Source organism: Lemur catta, chromosome 1 (assembly GCF_020740605.2).
Source record: "Lemur catta isolate mLemCat1 chromosome 1, mLemCat1.pri, whole genome shotgun sequence".
NCBI lineage: Eukaryota > Metazoa > Chordata > Mammalia > Primates > Lemuridae > Lemur > Lemur catta.
In genome coordinates, this window is record NC_059128.1 from 275,309,776 (window position 1) to 275,332,810 (window position 23,035).

General features: G+C 44.2%; 1 long non-coding RNA gene across 1 annotated transcript; it reads right to left on the reverse strand.

Moving 5' to 3' along the window:
* Positions 1–14,573: 14,573 nt before the first annotated feature.
* Positions 14,574–22,308, reverse strand: LOC123630698. Its single transcript, XR_006732735.1, has 3 exons — positions 22,214–22,308; positions 16,497–16,770; positions 14,574–15,002 (listed from the first exon to the last, which is right to left on the reverse strand). It is a non-coding gene; the product is annotated as an uncharacterized LOC123630698 (long non-coding RNA).
* Between the last annotated feature and the right edge of the window lie 727 nt (positions 22,309–23,035).

The following is a 23,035-nucleotide window of genomic DNA, read 5'->3' on the forward strand; positions in this document are numbered from 1 at the left end:
GCCTGTAATCCTAGCACTCTGGGAGGCCAAGGTGGGAGGATCGATTAAGGTCAGGAGTTTGAGACCAGCCTGAGCAAGAACAAAACCCTGTCTACTAAAAATAGAAAAAATTAGCCAGCTGATTAAAAATAGGGGAAATTAGCCAGGCATGGTGGCTCACACCTGTGGTCCCAGCTACTCTGGAGGCTGAGGCAGGAAGATCATTTGAGCCCAGGAGTTTGAGGCTGCAGTGAGCTATGATGACGCCACTGTACTCTAACCCAGGTGACAGAGTGAGACTCTGTCTCAAAAAAAAAAAAAAAAATGGATTCCTTTGAGTTCTTTCCTTCAGATAACTCTAGGAGTAGGATTACTTTTTGACGTCTGATCCTGCTGTATTGCATTTATTTGTGTCCATTTCTACTTTGCCTACTAGACTGTGCCCTCTTGAGTCACTTCTTTACCCACCTCAGCACATACAGTTCTTGATCTCCTACTAAGAAATCAACATGTTGAGCTGAGCAAATGAACCTCCAAACTCCCCTCCCCTTCAGGTAAATGGACCCATGGTGCATCTTTTTGCTCAAACTGGAAACCTCTGAGGTGTCCTTGGCTGCTGCTTCCTCACTCCTGATCCAGTCCTTCAGGTCCTGTTCGTCTCACCTTCTAGAAAGTTCTTGGACTCTTTCACTCCACCCCATACCCCCACCTTGCTCAAGCCTCCATGCTTCTTCACCCGGTGACCACACGCTAGCTTCCTCTTGTCCTTTTCCATGCCATTCTCCTCTCAGAGTAGAGGGATCCTCGAAAGGCCAGGTGCTGAACACACCAGGTGCCTCCCCCCACCCTCAGGATACGCCCCAGATCCCTTCCATGCTGTCCCACCTGACAAGGTCCCCAGCCTGGCCACCCTGACCTGCTCCGTTCCTGGAGTGTTTCACGCTCTTCGCCATCTCGAATTCATGGCATATTCTTCCTGCCTGGAAGCCTCCTCCTTCCTTTCTCCTGGCCAAGTTCTCAACCTCAATATCTATGCTTCCCTGCCCCTGGGGACAGCCATCGCCCTCTGACTGGGCTCAGTCCTCCGCCAGCTGCTGCAGCAGCCCCTGCCTCTATGTCACCCTGGAAATGTTTGTTTAGTGGCCTTGGGCCTCCTAGACTGTCAGCTTTAAGAAGGCAGGGACTGGGACGGTCCCAAGACTCAGCAGGGTGCCTGGCGTGAAGTAGGTGCTCAGCGCATGTTTTTAAATGAATGAATGTCACATGCCTTTACTTGTTCCTGCAAGTGCACCCCAGCAAATGCTTGGAGCCTGGAGTGAGAGAAATTGGAAAATTAGAACAAAGAGGTACATGAGTGGCCCTGTGGGATAGTCACGGTGTGCAGGTCTCTGCACCTTGTGACAGTGCCGCCAGACAGGATCAGCCAGGGCAGGCGCTGACCACCAGGTGGACAGGTTAGCGCACCCGGGAGTCTTCAGCCTCGTCATTTACACACTGACCCGGACTGGGACAGCCAGAACAGAGGCTCTGCACGGGCCCAGCAGGACAGGCTGCCTCTCACCAAGACTGAGTGACAACTTCACAGCAGCTGACAAGGCTGAGCCCTGTGCAGGAACATCCTTCGCCCACCCATGTGGCAATCATCGGCCCCGTTCCACCCTGCTGGGGCAGCAATTCATTTTTCCTGGGATTAACAGTATTTCCTGCATGCCTGGCAGGGCCTCCACCCCCACCACCACCCAAGGGGTCGCAGAGTAGTACACGGTGGTGTCAGCTTAGCTAAACTGAAGCGCCATTTCCCAGAATGTCCTCCAGTATGGGTCCAAGTTAGCAATCATCTCGAGAGCAATGTGTCCAGGGATGGAGGGTGTGGGTGCAGCTCTGCCATCATGGCTCGCCCGAGGCCTTGGTGGCGTGGCACAGCCGCTGGGCTGTGGCTCCCCCAGGTCCCGGGCTGAGTGCAGTTGCATGGAAGAGTGGTGAGACGACGTGGGTTCTCACCTGCCTGGGGGTTCAGTTTGTTCCCACCCCTTCCACTGGGTCCTCGCTGTCCCCGACTTGTGCTCAGTTCTGCGTTCCCGGCCCACTGCCCTGCACCGGCGGCACCAGCGACAGTCCCCCTTGTGCTCTCACCACCCAGATAACTGCTCTCGGTCTAATCCTCATAATAAATATCTCTGTTAGTTTTCTGCCGCTTCTCTCACCAATTACCACAAACAGCAGCTTAAAACAGCACACACTGTATTAGAGATCTGTGAGTTCTGCAGCTGAGAAGTTCAATATGGGTCTCAGCGGGCTAAAATCAGGCTGTCAGCAGGGCTGTTCCATCCGGAAACTCTCAGGGAAAACCGGTTTCCTTTCTTCTTCCAGCTTCCCAAGGTCACCTGCATTCCTTGGCTGTGGCCCCCTCCTCCCTGTCCAAAGCCAGCAGCTGCGGGTCAGACTGTCACAGGGCATCACTCTGACCTCACTGCCTCTCTCTTCTGCATTGAAGGCCCCTGTGGCTGCGCTGGGCCCCCCGACATCCAGGATGATCTCCCTGTCTTAAGGTCAGCTCATCAGCAGCCTTCACTCCATCTGCCACCCAATTCTCCCTTTGCCATCTAAGCTAACACATTCACAGGCTCCAGGGACTGGGACGTGGGCATCCTTGGGGGAGAGGGTATCATTCTGCCGACCGTAATACCTTATTCTGCCTCACTCAAAGTGGCACCACTTCTCTAATTGAACCCTCGCTGGTACATTGCCTCAGACCAAGGGACCCGTTTTTTTTGTCAAAGGAGATGCAACACTGGGCTCAGGACCATGGGACCCAGCAGTCCTACTGTGTGTCACATCACCCAGAAGCTCCTGGCCTGATAGAACACAGGAATGACCTGAAACACCATAGCTCAGTCACCAGCTGGAGAGTGAACCTGGGGCCGCGGTGCTGGGTTTCCGAGGACGGGTAGAATACAAGGATCTGGGACACAAGGCAGGGAAGTCCAGTGGCTCCGCTCGACACCCCTCCTAGGGTCCCCCTGGGGAATTTGCACTTTCTGTCCCTCAACTGTAGGTTTGGCGGGACTAGAGCTGATTTCCTGATATGGCGGCACAAGGGGATGCTTTGCCAAAGGACACCTTAGGGGCCTCTCCAGCCCTAAAGCTGTGTGACTTTGAGTTCCTCGTGCCAGTAGACCAGCAGGCAGAGAAAGGAGGGGCTGTACACGCAGGGGAAATTCATGCCAATGATTCTGAGGTGATACAACTGCATAATGCAGCCAGGAGGAGCAGATCTGGAACCCGAGAATTCACGGGCACGTCCAGGTGCTCCCATGCCAGGTGTGACTGTGAACAGGTAATTACAGCCACAGAGACCGACAGAGGCACAGTGATGGGGCACAGACCCCTCAGGGATAAAGGTCCGTGCTGTCCTACCAGGCAAGAAAGGCTGGAGAAGAGGGAGATGACTGTTTATTATGGATTTGAGACCATCTGCAGAACAGGTGCTGGAGCTGTTCCACTGATCTCCCTGTCATCAGGGTTTTTAGTTCTTTTTTCATTGTGACCATCCGCCAACTGGAAGAATCAGCATGGAGCGAATTCACATGGGACACTATGTCTCTGAGTGGCACCAGGGTGGACGGATGCTCTCGGTGCTTCGTGATTTCTCCTTGGCATTTACTATTTCTGAGCACAAGGGAACTTCCAAATCCAGCACCTGTGACTGCTCACCTGAGGGCCTTTGCTGGCTTCCAAACCCCATTTTACCCAGGGGTTTATGAGATTGGCATCCAGCGGGCAGAGGCCAGGGATGCTGCTGAACATCCTCTGGTGCAAGGACAGCCCCCAGTAACAAAGAATGGATTTTCAAATCAGCTTGTCGATTTCTGAAAAAAAGCCAGATGGGACTTGATAGGGATTGCACTGAATCTGTAGATGCATTTGAGGAATATTGCCAGACTAACAACTTTAAGTCTTCCAACCCATGAATACTGGCTATTTTTCCATTTATTTAGTTTCTTTCAATGATGTTTTTTAATTTTCAGTGTATAAGACTTGTACTTCTTAGGTTAAATTTATTCCTAAGTATTTTATTCTTTTTGATGCTATTAAAAGTGGAATTGTTTTCTTAATTTCATTTTTAGGTTGTTCATTGCTAGTATAGAGAAACAAAATTTTTTAGTATATCTTGTATCCTGCAACTATTTAACTTATTGGCTGTAATAGTTTGGGATGTGGTGTGTGTGTGTGTGTATTCCTTAGGATTTTCTATATACAAGATATCATCTGTAAATGGAGATAGTTTTACTTCTTCCCTTCTAATCTTGGTGCCTTTTATTTGTTCTTCTTGCCTAATTGCTCCAATTAGTACCTCCAATACGATGTCCAATAGAAGTGAATAGAGTATCTTATCCCTGATCTTTCACCATTAACTATGAGGTTAGCTGTTAGGGGTTTTTGCAGATGCCCTTTGTCAGATTGAGGAATTTCTCTTCTATTCCTCTAAGTTGTTTTTTTTTAATCACAAAAAACAAATGTTGGATTTTTGTCAAATGCTTTTTCTGTGTCTACTGAGATAATCTTTTTTTTTTTTTGGTCTTTTATTTGATTAAAACAGTGTACCACATCAATTGGTTTTTGTATGTTAGAACAACCTACATTCCTGGGATAAACCTCACTTGGTCATAGTGTATAATCCTTTTCATATGTTTGCTAATATTTTGTTGAGGATTTTTGCATTTATATCCATAAGGCATGTTGGTCTGTGGTTTTCTTCTGATGTCTTTGTCTGGTTTTGGTATCAGGGTAATGCTGGCCTCTGTTTTGTATTCTTTTATGTGATGGTCAGTCAGGGGTGGCCACAAGAGGAGACACAGGAGAGGCCCAGGTCCTGGAGGCCCACGTCCCATAGACAGGAGGCATGGCACACCACCCAGGGCCGTACAGGTAAGACACCAGGGTGGTCAGGAAGCGGAAGACAGGTGCAAGGGAAAAGTTTAAGCCACTGCCTTTATTTCTGCAGGTTTCTGCAGGAAAGGTAAGGCAGGGCAGGAGGAACTGTTTAGAATTGGCTAGTTTGAATAATTTCAGTGGGCTTTGGGCTATAGGGATGGTCCCTATTGCCTGGAACCTGGCCCTGGGATGATCAAGGCAGAGGAATATTGCCTCCTGGGTGTACAGGCCAGATAGAAAAGGTATGTCTCCCATTTATTAGCTTCTATATGAAAGACTAACTCCCAGAAGGCCCTTTGCTATCCTAATGATCAACTAGCCCTGAGGGGCAGTGTCTCCCCAGCCAGAAAGTTTTCTAAAGATGTAAAAACATCATAATACACACAAAAATTTTTTAAATGACAATAAAGACTTATAGAATGAATTGGGAAGAGTACCCTTCTCTATTTTCTGAAAGAGTGTGCAGAGAATTGACATTAATTTTTCTTTAAATGTTTCGTAGGATTTACCAGTGAAGTCATCCTGACCTGGGCTTTTCTTTGCAGGAAGTTGGATTGTAATTGGATTGGATTACCAATTCCATCTATATTTGGAGTCTAGTCAGATTTTCTATTTCTTCTTGAGTCAGTTTTGGTAGTGTGAGTCTTTCCAGGAATTTCTCTCTTTCATCTAGGTTATCTAATTTTTTGGCATGAAATTGTTTTTCTGTTTGTTTGTTTGTTTTTTTTTTTTTTTGAGACAGAGTCTCACTCTGTTGCCCAGGCTACAGTGAGTGCCGTGGCATCAGCCTAGCTCACAGCAACCTCAAACTCCCGGGCTCAAGCAATCCTCCTGCCTCAGCCTCCCGAGTAGCTGGGACTACAGGCATGTGCCACCATGCCCGGCTAATTTTTTCTATATATATTTTTAGCTGTCCATATAATTTCTTTCTATTTTTAGTAGAGACGGGGTCTCACTCTTGCTCAGACTGGTCTGGAACTCCTGACCTTGAGCTATCCTCCCGCCTCAGCCTCCCAGAGTGCTAGGATTACAGGCATGAGCCACTGCACCCGGCCTGGCATGCAATTTTTTTTAGTAAGGAACCCTTTTCCTTCCCCTAAGGTTGATAGGAATGTCCCCTGTGTCACTCCTGATTTTAGTCATGTCAGTCTTCTTTCTTTTTTTTCTTGATCAGCCTAGCCAAAGATTTGTCAATTTTGTTGATCTTTTCAAAGAACCAAATTTTGATTTTGTTGACTTTCTCTATTGTTTTTCTATTTTCTATCTCATTTGTTTTTCATTCTAATATTTGTTATTTACTTCCTTCTGCTTGTTTTCAGTTTACTTTACTCTTCTTTTTGTAGTTTCTTTCTTTTTCTTCCTTTCTTCCTTCCTTCCTTTCATTTTTGGTTTTTTGAGACAGGGTTTCTCCATATCACCCAGACTGGAGTACAGTGGTACAATCACAGCTCAACTGTAGCCTCAAACTCCTGGGTTCAAGCAATCCTGCTGCCTCAGCCTCCCAAGTAGCTGGGACGACAGGCATGCGCCACAGCAGTTGGCTAATTTTTTTTTTTTTTAATTTTTTTTAGAGATGAGTTGGAGAGAATCTTGCTATTGCCCAGGCTGGTCTTGAACTCCTGGCCTCAAGCAATCCTCCTGCATTAGCCTCCCAAAGTGTTTTTCTAGTTTCTTAAGGTGGAAGTTTAGATTATTGATTTGAGACCCTTCTTTCTTAACTAAGGATTTACAGCTATAAATTGCCCTCTGAGCACTGCTTTCACTGCATCCTATAAATTTTGGTATGTTGTATTTTCATTTTCACTTATTTCTAGGTATTTTCTAATTTCCCTTGTGATTTCTTCTTTGACCCACTGGTTGTTTAAGAGTATGCTGTTTAATTTCCACATATTCGTGAATGTCTCAAATTTCCTTCTGTTATTGATGTCTAATTTCATTCCATTGGGCTCAGAGAACATACTTTGGTGATTTTGATCATTTTAAATTTATTGAGACTTTTTGCATGGCCTGACATACGGTCTATCCTGGAGAATTCCATGCACTTGAGAAGAATGTGTATCCAGCTGTTATTGGTGATTGTGTTCTATGATGTCTGTTGGGTCTATTTGTTTATGGTTGCTCAAGTCTGTTATTTCCTCCTTGGCCTTCTGCCCAGTTGTTCCATCCATCATTGAAAGTGGAACATTGACACTCCAACTATTGTTGTTGAATTATCTATTTCTCCTGCCAATTCTGTTTGTTTACTTTAGATATTTTGGGGCTCTGTTGGTAGATGCATATGTTTATAATTTTTATTTCTCCTGATCAGTTGATCCTTTTATCATTATAAAATGTCATTCTTTGTCTCTAGTCACAATTTTTGTCTTAAAAGTATATTTTGTCTGGTATTAGTAAAGCTACTGAAGCTCTCCTTTGGTGGTTGTTTGCGTGGTATGTCCTTTCCTATGCTCTTAGGGTAGGTATTTTTTTCAAGCTTCTCAATTGACCCTGAAGTACAGTTGGGGTCAAGAACTATCAGAACACACTCCTTCAGCTAGGTGAACAAGAAGAACAATCTTCCACCATCAGATGTGTTTATTTAGCAGAGTGTTTCTCAAACCTGAGAAATGTTTGGTCCCCTTTGAAAGAAAAAAAAATTTCTTTGGCACCTCCTAGTGTTGACAAATTATTTTTATTATAATATTACTGATACTTAGATATGTGTGAATTTAAAACTAAATATAACTTTCCATTTGCAGCTCTGATACAACCACAAAACCAAATCTAATTTATAAATTAATTATAAGCAAACTGCAAAACAATACAATTAAAGCAAAAAAGTGAATTTGATGTTTATAATAATGTTATTTTATTGAAATCAAATGGCCACTGGCACAAAGAACCTGGTCAGTGTAAAGGTTCTTTTGAGTTCAGCATGGCTTGTCTACCACATGCCCTGCAATGAACCAATTCAGCCACTACTTTTTTTATTAAACTATGATGAATTCCTTATTGTACAGTACACAATTAACATCATTTGGCTACATTTGACTGGAACAGATTATATTAAGGTGGCCTCTGTTTATGTCTCAATACCTGGAAATGATCAAAATAGGGCTTCTGTGCCCCAAGAAGATCCTAAACACAAACACACTGTAGGTTCATTCTAATGAATGAATATATGTATATTAATTTTTTAAGATTACCATCAAAGTGAAAGCAAATTTTTAGATTACTGTAAGGAGCCCACACGTAAGTCTGCAGTTTGCAAAACACTGGCTTGGAATTTTCTTTGATGGTGTTCCTCAACCCTTTCCAAAGGGCTCTGTGTGAATCCTTAGGTTCTGTTACCCTCAGAAGATATTCAAAGTGTGTTTATGCAGGGAGTTTCCTAAAGTTCCCTTTGTGATTATCTCATCTTGTGCAATGAGGAAAGGAAAATAACAGTAAGAATCTTGTGCTGGTCACCATGACCTGACCCACGAATGGTTTGGTGGTTGGTTTCACTAAGTAAGATAAAGCAATTGAGCAAATACTTAGCCACCATCTCCTCTATTACCACCTTTGTCTTTTAATAAATAGGCCCTTGTAGTAAGTGAGTTGTTGAGAAGGAAGCTCCACATCCTTAGTAGCAGACTTGGAGAGGGTGGGAAGAAGTAGGCTTTGCTGCAGAGTGAGGACAGACCTGAAAGGAGACAGCCCTGGCCACAGGGTATGATAAGTGCACTACACACCCTGCTGTGTGGGATGACTTATTAAGCTATGACTCACCCTGTTAATCTCACCTGTTGAACAAGCAGCTGAAGGCAGGATACAGAACAGTCTGAGCCACAGCCCAAAAGAGATGACTAATACATCACTGTCACCTGCCCTGTCCACCTCCAGGAAGAGGCCAGACCAGGCAAAGTATCAACTGGAGGCTATGGCTAGGGTGGAGTGTAGGGACAACGTTTAGTGTCACTATTTCCTTCTTTGTCCACTGTACTCAACAGATAGCCTATCCTAAGTGGTCTATGTAGCCTCCTCTTTCCACAGAGCACCATGTAGTGTTTAGTTCAGTTAACTCATATAGGAAGGTTTTGCAAGGGCTGGGCTGAAATGTTTTCATCTTAATTAGTTAACTCAGGGACCATATAAAACAATGGTGAATGCCACTTTTAGAACATGCAAGAGAGTAAATACAACTTTTCCCAAAATGATAGGCAAATTAGCTTGTTAGGTATACTCTAAAATTCTCTTCCAAATTTCTTCTCAACAAACCATGAAATGGTAATCTCCATACATTTTACTTGTAGGGTTTATCTTAGGCCCAACTTTTATGCTACTGAAAATGCTCTCATTGCATCTCACTGGCAATCTGCTCAGAGTTATGTTAAGGCTTTTTGCAAGGTTTATGACCCTTCTGACTGCACGCGTGACAGGAAGAATGTGAGGTAGGTTTTCAAAAGAGGAAGAACGTGAGTCAGGTCCTTCATTTTCACCATCTGGCATCTCTTTCCTCCCACGTATACAGTCCAGCTACTGTTTAGACACTCCCCAGAGAGTTTAACCGGAGAACTGCTCCATTTTGTCTAAGCCTGGTTGAGAGCACTGCAGAGTCAGAGAGAGCTCACTTAACTCTCATTCACTTCTCTGAACAGAGCACATTGGCTTTGACATGCCCTATGAACGTTCCTTTGCTAAACCAATTCAATATTATTGTGCAGGCTGTTCAAGGAGCATGATCTGGCCTCCACCTGCCTCTCCCACCTTCCCCTCTTGCCTTTTTTCTCCTTAACTGCGGCACTTTAGCCAGATTGGCCTCCTTTTTGTTTCTTGAAGCTCTTTCCCTCCTTAGGGCCTGCACAGACAGGGACCTCTGCCCCCAGTGGTAGCCCCACCACCCCTCCCTATCCATTGTCACCTTGCAGTCTCCTCTCAGGTCTCAGCTTTCATGTCACCTCCCCAAAGAGACTTCTCTGTTAATCCCTGATCTGACTTCCAGATCATTTTCTTCATAATTCTTATCACAATTTGTCATTATTTTTATTTATTTGGTTACTAGTTTTTCAGTTTCCCCCACTAGAATTTAAACTCAAGGAGGTAGATATCAAGTGTGCTTTACCCACCAGTATATACCAAGATCTAAGCCTAGTTCCTGGAATATGCAAGCACTCAATTCATACCTGTTAATAGAAGAATACATTTTTAAGAAATGACTAAAAATGTTTCTTTATTTTCTACAAAATCATTATATTATCCAATGATGTTCCAGCAAGGATTAATAAAATAAAATTCTTTTGAAATTTTTTTTTAATTTCACAATATTGTGGGGGTACAAACATTTTGGTTACATAAATTGGTTTTGTACAGTTTGATTCAAAGTTATTGTACCGTTAGGTTTGAATTTACCCATCCCCTCCTCCCCACTCTCACCTGCTTGATTTCCAATGAATGTTATTTCCTTATGTGTACATAAGTGTTGATCAATTAGTTCCTATTTAATGGTAAGTACCTGTGGTGTTTGTTTTTCCATTCTTGTGAAACTTCACTGTGAAGAATGGTCTCTAGTTCCATCCAGGTTAATTTAAGAGGTATGAGTTCACCATATTTTTTATGGCTGAGTAGTACTCCATGGTATACACATACCACATTTTATTAATCCACTCATGTATCGATGGGCATTTGGGTTGTTTCCACATCTTTGCAATTGTGAATTGTGCTGCTATAAACATTCGGGTGCAGGTGTTTTTTTTATAAAATGTCTTTTTTTCCTTTGGGTAAATATCCAGTAGTAGGATTGCTGGATCAAATGGTAGGTCTATTTTTAATTCTTTGAGGTATCTCCATACTACTTTCCATAGAGGCTGTACTAGTTTACAGTCCCACCAACAGTGTATAAGTATTCCTATCTCTCCGCATCCACGCCAGCATTTGTTGTTTTATGACTTTTTGATAAAAGCCATTCTTACTGGAGTTAGGTTATATCTCATTGTGGTTTTGATTTGCATTTCCCTGATGATTAGAGATGTTGAGCATTTTTTCATATGTTTCTTGGCCATTAGTATATCTTATTTTGAAAAGTTTCTGTTAATGTCTTTTTCTCACTTTTTAATGGGGTCGTTTGGAATAGCTCTAGTTCTTTGTAGATTCTGGTGATCAGCCCTTTATCGGATGTATAGCATGCAAATATTTTCTCTCATTCTTTAGGTTGTCTCTCTGCTCTATTGATTGTTTCCTTGGCTGTGCAGAAGCTTTTTAATTTGATCAAGTCCCATTTATTTATTTTTGTTGTTGCTGTGATTCCTTTTGGGGTCTTCTTCATAAGTCTTTGCCTAGGCTGATGTCTATAAAAGTTTTTCCAACATCTTCTTATAGAATTCTTATGGTTTCATGCCTTAGATTTAAGTCTGTTATCCATCATGAATTAATTTTTGTGACAGGTGAGAGGTGCAGATCCTGTTTCAATCTTCTACATGTGGCTATCCGATTTTCCCAACACCATTTATTGAATAGGGATTCTTTTTCCCAGTGTATATGGCTGTCTACTTTGTCAAAGATCAGATGGCAATATGAGGATAGTTTTATATCTGGGTTCTCTGTTCTGATTCCATTGGTCTATGTCTCTGTTCTTCTGCCAGTTCCATGCTGTTTTGGTTACTATGGCCTTGTAGTATAGCTTGAAGTCTGGTACAGTGATGCCGCCTGATTTGTTCTTTTTGCTTAAGGTTGCTTTGACTATACAGGGTCTTTTCTAGTTCTATAGGAAGAGTAGAATAATTTTTTTCTAGATCTGCAAAAAATGACATTGGTACTTTAATGGGAATTGCATTGAGTCTGTAAATCACTTTGAGTAGTATAGACATTTTAATAATGTTGATTCTGCTGAACCATGAGCATAATATGTTTTTCCATTTGTTTACATCATCTGCAGTTTTCTTCCTCAGTGTTTCATAGTTCTCCCTGTAAAGGTCTTTCACCTCCTTGGTTAAATATATTCCTAGGTATTTTATTTTCTTTGCTGCTATTGTGAAAGGTATTGAGTCTTTGATTTGATTCTCAGCTTGACTGTTGTTGGCATATAGGAATGCTACTGATTTGTGCACATTGATTTTGTAACCCAAAACTTGGCTGAATTTATTTATCAATTCCAGGAATCTTTTGGCAGAATCTGTGGGGTTTTCTAGACATAAGATCATATCATCAGCAAAGAGCGATAGTTTGACCTCTTCTTTCCCCATTTGGATACTCTTCATTTCCTTTTCTTGCCTGATTGCTCTTGCTAGGACTTCCAGCACTATGTTGAATAGAAGTGGTGACAGTGGGCAACCTTGTCTGGTTCCAGTTCTAAGCAGGAATGCTCTCAATTTTACCCCATTCAGTATGATATTGGCTGTGGGTTTGTCATGTATGGCTTTTATAATTTTGAGGTGTGTTCTATCTATGCCTATTTTGTTAAGAGTTCTTATCATAAAAAGGTGCTGAATTTTGTCAAATGCTTTTTCTCTGTCTATTGAGAAGATCATATGGTCTTTGGTTTTGCTTCTATTTATGTGGTGAATCACATTTATAGATTTGCATATTTTGAACCATCCTTGTATCTCTGGGATAAAGCACACCTGGTCATGGTGGATTGCTTTTTTTGATGTGCAGCTGGATTCAGTTTGCTAGGATTTTATTGAGAATTTTTGCATTTATAATCATAAGGGATATTGGCCTGTAGTTTTTTTGTTTTTGTTGTGTCCTTTCCTGACTTTGGTGTTAAGGTAATATTGGCTTTGTAGAATCAGTTGGGAAGAATTTCTTCCTTCTCAATGTTATGAAATAATTTCTGCAGTACCAGTTCTTCTTTGTAGGTCTGGTAAGATTCAGCTGTGAAACCATCTGGTCTGGGACCTTTTTTTTTTGTTAGAAGATTTTTTATTGCAGCTTCAATTTCCTTACTTGACCCTGGTCTATTCAGGAGTTCTATTTCTTCCTGATTGAGCCCAGGGAGGTTGTGTGTTTCCAAGAATTTGTCCATTGCCTCAATGTTTTCAAGTTTATGTGCATAGAGATTTTTATAGTATTCAAAGATGATATTTTGTATTTCTAGGGTATCAGTTGTACTATCCCCTTTTTCATTTCTGATTGAGCTTATTAGGGTCCTTTCTTTTCTGTTTCTGGTTAATCTAGTGAGAGGACTGTTGATTTTGTTTATCTTTTCAAAGAACCAACTTTTTGTTTTATTAGTTTTCCATATAATTCTTTTGGAATTGGTTTCATTTAGCTCTCCTGTGACCTTAGTTATTTCTTTTCTTCTGCTGGGTTTGGGATTGGTTTGGTCTTCCTTTTCCAATTCCTTGAGATGATTCATTAGATTGTTGATTTGTGATCTTTCTGTCTTTTGGACATAGGTACTCAGGAGGCTAAGGCAGAAGGATCACTTAAGCCCAGGAATTGGAGATTGTGGTGAGCTAGATGCTGCCACTGCACTCTACCCAGGGCAACAGATGAGACTCTGTCTCAGAAAAAAAAAAAAAAAAAAAGCTGTCTAAGTAAGGGTAAAGGATCAGTAATAAATGAGTACCTCAAAAAGTCAAAAGTTACACTAAATGTCAAACCAAAAGAGACTCATTCTCTGACAGGGAATCGAACCCAGGCTGTTGGGATGAAAGCACAGAATTTTAATCATTAGGCCACAAGGTGAATTAGCTTTATTATCATTCCTGCAGGGGCAGCTATTCCTGAGGGGGAGCATGCAAAGGATTTTATCTTGTAGGTTAGATTTTTCCTTTTTAATTTTATCAAGAGAATTTTTAAAGCTAGCCATGACACTATTATGTGCCTTTAAAAAAAAATATTGGACATTGGTACTTTGAGGCATGAGTCTGCCAACCTCCTCATTTGCCAGCAAATTGATAAACTTCTCTTTCCTTCTCCTCAAACCACTTGTCCTTGTTCTTCTGATGGGACCTCGGGGACAAGTGCTGAACTTTCAGTAACAGAATTTGGTGTCCCTGGGTGGGGCCCATGAGTGCCCCAGTGAAATAGCACCCCATAATTGCTTGAAGAGGCAGGGAGCAGCCCTGGGTCAAAATCATGGATCTTCATGGGTAGGAGCAAACTTCTTTTCAAAGTGAGAGAGCAAGGGATGGCCCCAGCAGCTGCCAGAGCCTGTTTTAGCTCCAGGAAACTCTTGTCTCTATCTCTCCCAACTGGACGCAGCTCCCCACAACCTGAACTGAGTTGAGAAGAGGGAAATGGAACTAGAAACATCTGGACAGCCTCGGCCATTTATTTGGTAAGTTCCCTGGCATGCACACCAAGACCCTGATTCCACCCATTTGGGGCTTTTCAGATCTTCCTGTTGGTTTTGTCCATTTTGAGGCACCTTTTGGGTGTAGAAGTCAGGACATTGAGTGGAGCTAGTAACCTTGTTTGAATTAGGAGCTCATGTGCAGTTTCCAGGGAATGGGGGGACTAGGGACTTGGCCACCATTTGGGGAGGATTTCCCAGGAAATGGGGGGACAAGACCACCCATTTAGGGAGGTTTTGAACCTTCCAGATGGGGTGGCATTTATCCCCTTTGGATTCCCATTTGTGAACCTTCCAGCCCTATAGCAGGGCATTTGAGGCACCATCTGAAGTGCCATTTGGGGCAGCATTTGTCCCCTCTGGAGTCCCATTTGTTTGATAGGGCCTGGCATTTTTGTGTTAAGAATCCCCTGTATTATCTGTTTGTTATTTGTGAGTTTTGTTACACCATAGGAAAGAACTTATAGCTACAAACCTATAAAGAGAGTGGTGTAAAGAGAGTGGTGTTATTGTAATCCAGTATACATGGTGGAGTGTGAAAAGAGGCTGTTAAGTGAAAATTCACATTTGATTGACACGCCATGACATTTTAGATTGTTTGTTGGGAAATCCCTATATTATTCCTGTTTAATTGCTTGTGAGCTTTTGTACCATTTGCCTGGTGAGTTTTGGTATTGTGGTACTGCTTATATGAAGTGTGAGGAAAAGTGGTGGTTGATGGTCCTTGGGTTTATTCTGAGCTGTTCGTTCTTTTCCCAGGAATTTGTTATTTGGATTCTAATTTTGATTTGGAGGTGCATTCTGAAGGGTCTTCTGCATTGCCTCTTAAATCCTTTAAAAATAAAAAAAGACAAGGAGAATGACACCCTTCACGTATCCCAGTTGAATTATGGTGGCTCTACTTACAAGTATTTGTATAAGGTTCAAAGACATGCCAGATTTTCTAGAATGGCCAATTCTTGTGCTCAGGTTTTTACTAAAGGGCAAATTATATCAAGGAAAATTCAGAGCTCAAATGGTCAACCTGCCACTACAGATTTAAAATATTGAGTCTCAGGCCGGGCGCAGTGGCTCACGTCTGTAATCCCAGCACTCTGGGAGGCCGAGGCGGGTGGATCGCTCGAGGTCAGGAGTTCAAGACGAGCCTGAGCAAGAGCGAGACCCCCGTCTCTACTAAAATAGAAAGAAATTATCTGGCCAACTAAAAATATATACAGAAAAAATTAGCCAGTCATGGTGGCACATGCCTGTAGTCCCAGCTACTCGGGAGGCTGAGGCAGTAGGATCTCTTAAGCCCAGGAGTTTGAGGTTGCTGTGAGCTAGGCTGATGCCACGGCACTCACTCTAGCCCGAGCAACAGAGTGAGACTCTGTCTCAAAAAAAAAATAAATAAAAATGTTGAGTATTAAGCTCGCTGCTTGAGATAAACTCATTGTTTATGGTCTACAAAATAATCTGCATTTGTAGGATTTTTCATAAATGAGGTTCTCCTACCCCCACCGGACCTTTACAGCCAGCGGAGCAAGGTGCTAGGTGGAGCCACAGCCTGGGAGCAGACCTGGCAGGAGGGAGAACTGCCACACGTGGCCTGCCACTGCCACCATCTTGACACCATGGAAGGGGCCAGGGAGGGCACTGCCTGAACTAACTCTTCAGACTCACGCCCAGTAAATTATAACTCGGGGTTTGGAATGGTCTCCCTGGAAGCAAACTCAGTTTGGGCCAGAGAGAACCCAGAGCCAGAGAGAGTAATTTACAGCAATATCAGATTGGGGGGCTTGAATGTGCAAAAACAGCTGAAGGGTTTTTTGAGACAGTCAAAGAGAATGGGCAAAAAAGCTGTCCCAGACTGACTTTTTGTAAAAAAAGAGGGACCTTGAAAGGAACATTGCCCAAAATTGTAAGACTCACAGTGACAGGAAGCCCCCAGGAAAGCAAATCATTTTTTTAAAGTCCAGGACTCAGAGAGTAAAGGAGGGGGCCCAGAAGCCTCTGCCTCCAAATATCCCCGCAGGAGCCCTGGTCAAAATTGACAGTGGAGATTCGATTGACACTAGCCATGTAAACAGAAGTGGTTTGGGGTGGCCTCCTCCACCCTCCCACCCGCCGCCACCCCCCACACCCCCACACCCCCACGCCCCCTGCCACTCCGCCAATCCCTGCACCAGCGGCAAGCCAGGCAGGGGGTGGCGGGGGAGGAGCCAGGTGGCAGTGAGGCAGCCACAGACAAGCAGTGGCTGAGAAACTCATCACAGCAGGCCCAGGAGGCAGACCTGGGCGAGCAGCAGGAGCACCAGGGGTTGTTTCAGAAGCGACACAGGCTCACCTCTGGAGGGGGCACCACCAAGCTCCTGCTGGATGAATACCAGGGACTGGTGAGGTATACAGGAGACTGCATTGCTCTTTGAAGTTCGGGCTTCAGCAAGCCTGCGCATCGTTCAGTCCAGGGAAAGAGGCCAAGCAGGTAGAGAATGGCATGCTGGGGATGGTTGCCGTGGACAGACAGCTACAGAGATGGTGTGGCAGCTCCTCCTCCTACAGCAAGGACGTCAGCAGGCACCCCATTGTCAACAGGACCCAGGAGCACACTCCAAGGAGCCCTGGACATTTCATAAGAGTGATAATGGACCCACCTCTGTAGCAGAGGTAAACCAAAGCCCTACACCTAGAGTACAAATTGCATGCATCCGGCCGGGTGAGGTGGCTCATACCTGTACTCTTAGCACTCTGGGAGGCCAAGGTGGGAGGATCGCTTGGGGTCAGGGGTTCAAAACCAGCCTGAGCAACAGTGAGACCCCGTCTCTACTAAAAATAGAAAAAATTAGCTGGGCATGGTGGTGCATGCCTATAGTCCCAGCTACTTGGGAGGCTAAGGCAGGAGGATCACTTGAGCCCAGGAGTTTGAGGTTGCTGTGAGCTAGGCTGACACCACAGCACTCTAGCCCGGGCAACAGAGCAAGCTTCAGTCTCATAAAAAAGAAAAGAAGAAAGAAAGAAAGAAAAAGAAAGAAAGAAAGAAATTGCATGCATCCTGGAATTGATGCTGGAAACCCACCTAAAGTGGGATAAGATATTGCTGCTTGCCCTCCTCCAGATAAGGATAGCCCTTTAGAAACAAACTTAAGCCCCTAAAAAAATAGTTTATGAGAGACCCTTGCATCCTAAGGTAGGTATGGTAATATAACCATTAGTAAAAGAGAATAGAGTAAAACAATATGTCAGACAAGTGGGGCAGGTGCTAACCACTATACATGAGTTTTCCTCTTTCAGGTCCCTGCCCCAGTTGGAAACAGAGAAGCGGAAGGAACCTTATGAAGTGTATCTAGCAACTCACACCTCGTTAAAATGGTCAGAAGTGAAACTTTAGATCCATCATACCAAAGTAAAGAGGTGTAGCACCCAGTGGAAGGGCCAGCCTTAGGCGATCTAAAGTATGTGTTTCAAAAAAAGGAAAACAATGAAAATGTTGACATTTTCACTAATGTTTTTTGGGTCTGTCTATAGCTGCAGTCCGAAACCCCGGGCCGCAGCCTGGTACTGGTCCGTAGCCTGTTAGGAACCAGGTCTCGCAGCACTGCCTGAACTCTGCCACCCTCCAACCCATGTCCCTGCAAAAATTGTCTTCCATGAAACCAGTCCCTGGTGCCAAAAAGGTTGGGGACTGCTGGTCTATAGGATAGAGGGACAACTCCTCAGTGAGGATCTCCTGGGGCTGTTGCCTCTTCTGCTGATCTGTCTTGCTGCTGGGTGTGTTATCCTAAACCTCGTTTGGTGCAAGTATTTCTGTACATGATTTCTGAATTTGGAGAAGCCGGTCTCTCGGCTCACCTACAAGGTACAACTGGTAGCTCTGCACTCAGAGGCCCCATGTTTCTTTTCTAACCGTGTCCTGCATCACACATTGTGTGCAAGGCGACAGTCCATTTCACCTTGTCAATCCTCATGGTTGCAGTTTTGCTTAGGCCATTTTTCACCTTATAATCTGTACCTTCCATCTATAACATCACCCCAATTCGTCAGGAAGTAGCTCGATGACTGCGTCGCCCCTCCTCCCATAGATATGGAAGAGTAGAATCGACAGTGGGGAACATGTAACAGAGAGGATGGCCTGAAAAGGGGTAAAAATGTTTTCTGCCTCTTCAAAATCCGCTCACCTTCGTTGAGAACTAAAATCTACATCTCTGCCTCAGGATAGCAGTCGAGAGGGGCAGGAGAGGGTCCTTTGTTCCTTGTGCCACAGGAGATGGCTCAGGGGAATTGCCCAGGTGGAGGTCAAGATTGTCTTAGCAGAAGATGAGACTATGGGATTAATCAGAACCTTTAAAAGCTCTGTACTTCGGCTCAGAGGAGGACATCGGTGCTTTGACAGGAGTCTGCCAACCTCATTTGCCAGCAAATTGATAAACTTCTCTTTCCTTCTCCTCAAAAAAAAAATTTGATCTTCCCATAAATACAAATAAAGCAATTGTTTAGAATAAGAGATCTCTAAAACATAATCTTTAAAAAAATTAGGAGTATTTCTAATTTAAAGGATCTATCTTTAGGCCATTAATTTTTAATGTTGTATTTATTCCAAAGAAACTTAATCCAAACAGCCTCTTTAGAGAAGCAGCAATCCCAAAGATCCCCTCATTTTGCAGAAATAGACTAAGAAAACAAAAGACTCTTGCTGCCACAGACAGGTGAGGATGAATAGTGGGGGTTTTTTGTTTGTTTGTTTGTTTTTTGAGACAGAGTCTTGCTCTTTTGCCCTGGCTAGAGTGCCGTGGTGTCAGCCTAGCTCACAGCAACCTCAAACTCCTGGGCTCAAGCAATCCTACTGCCTCAGCCTCCCGAATAGCTGGGATTACAGGCATGTGCCACCATGCCCAGCTAATTTTTTTCTATATATATTTTTAGCTGTCCAGATCATTTCTTTCTATTTTTAATAGAGAGGGGGTCTTGCTCTTGCTCAGGCTCATCTCGAACTCCTGATCTCAAGTGATCTTCCCGCCTCAGCTTCCCAGAGTGCTAGGATTACAGGCGTGAGCCACCACGCCTGGCCCCAGTATCTTCTCCATCAGGGCTTGCTCCACCTTGGGACAGCTCTGAGGCCATTTCCTAGAGCTCCCTCTCCCCAGTCCTGCGTCCTTCCCTCCCTTGCGCAGAGTTGGTCCTGGGAGCTCTCCCTATTAAACTTCCTGCAAGCTAACCTCCGTGTTGGAGCCTGCTCCCAGGGAAACCATTGTGCAACGAGTTGAAACGAGGTTGGCTGTGGGTTGATCATTCTTGAAGCTGGGTGTTGTAGGCAGAATTCAAAGATGATCTCCAAGATCCCCACCCTTGGCGTGAACACCATATAATCTCCGGGACTGTCAATGGGGTGGATTTTGCTCCTGTGATTAGATTATATCATTTAGCACAGTTGACCTCCAGATGGGGAGGTCATCCTGGTGGCTCTGACCTATATCACATGAGCCCTCTAAAAGCAGAGTTTTCTCTGGCTCCTCACAGAAGAGGAAGCCAGAATTTCAAAGTACAGAGATTCTGCTGGCTTGACGATGGAGGGAGCCACATGGCCAGGGATGAGAGTGGCCTGTAGGAGCTAAGGGCAGCCACTGTGGACAGTCAGCTGGAAACGGGGTGCTCAGTCCTACGACTGCAAGGAACTGAATTCTGCCAACAACAAAAGCGAGCTTCAGGGAGGATTTTCCTCCTATGGTCCCCCCCATACACATTGATAAATTTATATGCTTTCTCTCCAATTAATCTGCCTTTCGTCAGTTGATTCTTCAGCGAAGCTTCAGAAGGTGAAGAGGAAGTTTTCCCTTGGTCCCTACAATAGGCATCAGGAAAGATTAAAATGTTGATTTTAACGTTGCTAATCTAAGTGATGGACACTGTCTACCCAAGCAAATGACTGAGGCAAAAATCTCAATCAATGGAGGCTTATTAAGCCAAGATTTTGAGGACATGCCCAGGAAAAACAGACACGCTGTGGCTGTTTATCCAAAGGGGAAGTTGGAACTTTCAGCATTTTTTTTTTTTTTGAGACAGAATCTCACTCTGTTGCCTGGGCTAGAGTGCCATGGCATCAGCTTAGTTCACAGCAGTCTCAAACTTCTGAGCTCAAGCAATCCTCCTGCCTCAGCCTCCCAAGTAGCTGGGACTACAGGCATGTGCCACCATGCCCGGCTAATTTTTCTGTATATATTTTTAGCTGTCCATATAATTTCTTTCTATTTTTAGTAGAGACGGGGTCTCGCTCTTGCTCAGGCTGGTCTGGAACTCCTGACCTCAAGTGATCCTCCCACCTCGGCTTCCCAGAGTGCTAGGATTACAGGTGTGAGCCACCGCGCCTGGCCGAACCTTTAGCATTTTAAAGGCAACAGAGAGAAGGAAAAAGACAGGGGGCAGAGGGGTGCTCACAGGTGGAGAGACTGTGCCTTAAAAGCATCTGTCCCTGGCACTTTCTGGAAAACCACCAGGAACCCCCAGAAGTGTGCATACCCCTGACTTTGTTGCTTCTTTGAGAGAAATATTTAGAGTTTTCTGTTATTAAAAATTATTGCTTATTCTTGGAGGTCCAACAAGTGTGTGGCGTTGCATTTGGTCACTGCAGATAGAGGCCAGCAGCTGGACATTCAGGCCCAGCCCTCACTTCGTGCTAAAGGAGACCCTTTGAGTCATCCCCGAGGGCACCGCCCAGGTGTGTGGGTGTGGTAGGACTGTTTCAGGGGAGCCCTGTGGGTGGGGTATTGAGGCTTCTCCTGAAAGAAATGAGAATGAGCCTCAGTCCTCCTGGGGAACAATGAACCTCAGGCCAGAGAATGAGGACCTGAGGGACAGCCATAAAGCCTGATTCAGAAGGACTTTTCTCTGATCACAGGATATGTGAGCACCTGCCACCCAGGTGAGAAGATTTGCCTAAGGGCACTGTGATTCTGAAGAGGTCGGCAGGCCCCTTGGAGAAGGCTGGAGGCTGGGAGCAGACAGGAGGCCCTTCAAGGCCCTCCACCGGTTTCTGTGGGTCCCAAGAGTGGCCCCATGGGGCAGCATTAACCAATGACTCCCTTCCTCTACCTCGAACCTTCAGGGACGTCATATAAAAGCTGTAATCTTGTCTCTGCTTTCTCCTTGGAAAAGGAAGGTAGGGCTCTGTGCCCATATTTGACTGAACTGGCAAAGGGGAGTGAAAAGGGCAGGAAGCACCCACAGGGGGCAGATAGCAGCTCTGTAGCCAGGTGACCAGTTGCGTAGAAATTAGGAGAATTCATTGGAAATGATTATGGAGTTCAAGTATCTATTTGCCCTGTGCAAAAATAGTTCATTTGATTTCATTAAAATCATAACTGAAAGGAAAACAATAAATGAGTTTTGATTTTGTTTTTTTAAAGAGAGAAGTTTGTAAAATAAAGCATTTGCCTTGGCCAGGCATGGTGGCTCACGCCTGTAATCCTAGCACTCTGGGAGGCCGAGGCGGGCGGATTGTTTGAGCTCAGGAGTTCGAGACCAGCCTGAGCAAGAGTGAAATCCTGTCTCTACTGAAAATAGAAAGAAATGATCTGGACAGCTAAAAATATATAGAAAAATTAGCCGGGCATGGTGGCACATGCCTGTAGTCCCAGCTACTTGGGAGGCTGAGGTAGGATCGCTTGAGCCCAGGAGTTTGAAGTTGCTGTGAGCTAGGCTGATGCCACGGCACTCTAGTCCGGGCGACAGAGTGAAACTCTGTCTCAAAAAAAAAAAAAAAAGGAGAAAAGAAAAAAAAGCATTTGCCTTGCATATTTGTTTCCCTATAAAATTAAACTGGGGTTTTACTCTAAAGCCTCCTTCTCTAAACTGGCCCTGCACCAGCTTTAGCTACTATCCTCTTCCTGCAACTCACATCTTTACGATGATAGTCATCAAGAATAAATACACGAACCAAAGCCTGGGTCTTCCTAGTTCTGTTGCTGTTTGTCATTTCAGGGAAAGGAAGTTGAGAGAAAGAAGAAGACCACGCGCATCTACTAACCCTGTGCGTGTACTGTCTGCCCCACCTCACGCACGGCTCTTCCTTACCATGTTCAAGGCTCATCAGCTTGGACAAAGTACAAATGTAGGATGAATGCTGCTTTTGTGTTGTTCCTTCCATTTTAAACAATTATCATGAAGAAGTGCACATTTCTCTGATTCTTTGTTGGCCTGTTGGCCTGTTGACCCACTTCCTCAAATGGGTAATGCTTTTTATTTTGAAATTTTCCCCTTGACTAAGCAAAGCGTGCAGTGTCTAGTTACACTTCCTCTTCAGTGTGGGAAAGCTTATTGTTTCCATTTGTGGAACTTAAAAAACAAATACTCAACTGCCATAAGAAAAAATAAATTACTGAGTTCACTATCCTAGAGTGTGGGGATGGATAATTTCGAATCATTATCAAGCATTTCTTTCTGAGACTGCACAACATTTAGTTTTGCAATTAGGCACAAAACAGCATCTTGAAGGGATAGGGGCTCCAGGGTCGCGCAGCCCACTTTGAATCCCAGCTCTGCTCTCTACTGGCTGTGCAAGCTTGGGCAAACAACTTCACCTCTCTGTGCCTAAAACCCAAGTGCTCAGTATTACATAATGCATTCAGTAGTAAATATAAAATTGGCACTCTAGCACCAGTGTCACAGGGACATTGTGAGGACAAGTGGTGATGGTCATGCAGCTTCTAACATGATTCGTGGTCGCAGTATTATCTAGAAGATTCTAGAATCATGTGCTTCATACACATTTTCTTAAAAGAGAAAATCTTCCATTATAAAATGAGGGATCCTATGCTTACTGGAAACCAGATCAGACCGTCCCTCTCCTCAGTCTTTCCCCATCACAACAAAAAGCAACTCTTTTCTTCCAGTTGC